Source organism: Pteropus vampyrus, unplaced genomic scaffold (genome assembly GCF_000151845.1).
Source record: "Pteropus vampyrus isolate Shadow unplaced genomic scaffold, Pvam_2.0 Scaffold151, whole genome shotgun sequence".
In the NCBI taxonomy this organism is placed as follows: domain Eukaryota; kingdom Metazoa; phylum Chordata; class Mammalia; order Chiroptera; family Pteropodidae; genus Pteropus; species Pteropus vampyrus.
In genome coordinates this window covers 5065844-5068368 of record NW_011888932.1, presented here as the reverse complement: position 1 = coordinate 5068368, position 2525 = coordinate 5065844, and the positions used below count along the sequence as shown (strand labels likewise).

The 2525-nt window shown below is 34.7% G+C and overlaps 1 protein-coding gene and 1 pseudogene across 1 annotated transcript in view; one reads left to right on the top strand and one right to left on the bottom strand.

Moving 5' to 3' along the window:
* The window catches only part of CUNH1orf141 (chromosome unknown C1orf141 homolog), a 38121-nt gene that overhangs the window by 28552 nt on the left and 7044 nt on the right, over positions 1-2525 (top strand). The gene's annotated exons all lie outside the window — the stretch shown is intronic.
* On the bottom strand, positions 746-864 carry LOC111745290 (annotated as a pseudogene).

The window sequence follows — 2525 nt, the reverse complement described above, 5'->3', positions numbered from 1 at the left end:
TCAGAAAACAAAAGACTAACAGTGTGAAATTCTAAAACACCAAAAATACAATAAATTAAAATCTATTATATCTAAAATAATCTATGGAAAATAATTTAATATTTAATTTTTAAAATAATCTGAGAAAAGAGCTTGTATAAATGCAGTACATAATAAGAATATTTAAAATACAAAATAAGAGTTTTTAAAATCGTAAATTATGTTATAATTAAATATATAACATAATTTATTAAATTCTGTGCTCATCATTGTCTCCTGCATCCTGCCATCTGTGTTCACTTTTATTTTTCCTAAACGACATCTTTTAAATATTTTCAGTGATAATCTTTCAGTTGTTAATTCTTTTTGACCTTTGTATATCTAGAAATTTCTTTAATTTGCTGTCAATCTTGAACGACGGTTAAATTGATGTCGACTTTTAGGTTGAAAATTGTTTTCTCTTAGTACTTTAAAGATACAATTCATTATCTTCTGGAATCGATTATAGATTAGAATTTTGCTCTTGGTCTAATTGTCATTTCTTTGTAGAATGACAATGTCATTACTTTCTGATAGTTTTATTATTTTCTCTTCATTTTTTATGATCTACATTTTTACTGCTATGTATCAGTATTCCTATTTCTTATCTTCGGTTCAGTGTGTAAAATACACTTCTTTTTTGACCTTATGGATTGCAAGGACCTTGGTTGTCCTCACAGATTGCAAGGACCTTGTCAGCTTAGAATCCCCCCCTTTATTTTTTATATGCCAACAGCACCTGGTCTTCCTGGGTGGTCTCCCATCCAAGTACTAACCAGGCCCCACTCTGCTTAGCTTCCGAGATCAGATGGGATCGGGCTTGTTCAGGGTGGCATGGCCATAGATGTGAAATACACTTCTGTTAGTTACAACTATTGGTCATTACCTTTTCTAATATAGTTCTTCATCATTTCCTCTATTTTCTTCTTCCAGAACTATAAGACAAATATTGAAGTCCTTCAGTCTGCCTTTCGTGTTTTCTAACTGTTCTTTCATATCTTTATTTTTCTGTGCATTCTTAGTGAATTCCTTGGTGTTTTCTTCCAGTTCATTAATTCTGCCTTTGGCTACATAATCTAGAATTACATTATTTCCAAGATTTTCAACTTCTTTTTATATTGACTTGTTCTTTTTTTTCCTTCAGCCTGTTATTATCTCATGATATCTTCTTTTAATTTATATCTTTGAAGTTCCTAAACATATTTTATCAAATCTAAGATGTCACCAATTGACACTGCTAATTAAACTATGACTGAATGCTAATATACACCTTAGAACAGAGATATGCTAAGAATTTTAGAGTTGTTTCTAGAGTTTTCTTAATTTCATTGCTGAATTTGTCTTCTACTTGTTGACTTTGTTGGTTGTTTTTCTTAGCATTATATTTTTCATGTGTTTTAGAATTTTAAAAGTTTCTTTCTTCACCCAACATTTACTCACTTCACCTTTCTGGAAGTTTCATAGTTGCTGCCACTCAGACCTGATGGCGATCAGGCTAAACCGTATTTTAGAGTTGTGAGTGGGCTTCCCTACCAGAAAAGTATTGAGGACATGGCAGATCCAGTCATCATTCCTGGGTGTGGTTTGACTGGGTTCTTGGATACCCAGTTGGCAGTGAGAAGGACTGACTTTTTTTTTTAATATGGACAACTTTTATTTTCTAATTGTACTTTGTACACTTAAAGATTACCATTAAACACATTAATTGAAATGGAGATGTACTAATGACTTAGTTTTAGAATTTAGGAGGTTTTAGAACTAGCCATTTAATAGCTCAACTAGTGACAAACATAGAAACTTTTATTTGGGAGAAGATTATTCAGGAATAAACTGAAGCCCTTGGTTCTAGACAATGACCCCTGGGCTTTTGATGCCAAAGCTATTGTGCAAAATCCCTGTCAGGAGAAATAGCCAGGATGAAGTGATTGGTATGTGCCAATCTGGACAGCAGCTAGCCTGTGATTAAGGGAGCAGAGACGGATGGACATGGGCACCAGGCTGGTTGCTGCAATAACGCACAGGACCCAGGTGGAAGAGCAGCCCGGGGAAGTCAAACAAACATTTAGAATGCTCAAAAACCCATTTTTCTAAATAGTTTCTAGGATACTTTTCTCAGTCAGTGAGGAAGGACTGATTTTAGTTTCTTTTCACAAGCTAGTAACCTCAACCCAGCTCCTGATTTCAAGGAGTGGGCCTATCTTTCTCCCACTTAACCTTTCCCGTTAGTATAAATGGCATCTACCTAATTGCTGAGTCCAAAAACCTAGAAATCGTCTTGATTAATTTTTTCCCCTTATGCTACATACTCAGTCCACTAGTCAGTACAGTTGTATCTACCTTCAAAATATAATTTGAAGCCTACCATCTCCTCTGCTATAATTCTTGTCTAATCCACCAACATGTCTTATCTAGACCACAGCAACAGCCTTCTAATTGGTTACTCCATTGTTACTCTTGCCATCTACATTCTCCCATACCTCCATAGGTGATCCATTTCTGAGCAGGCG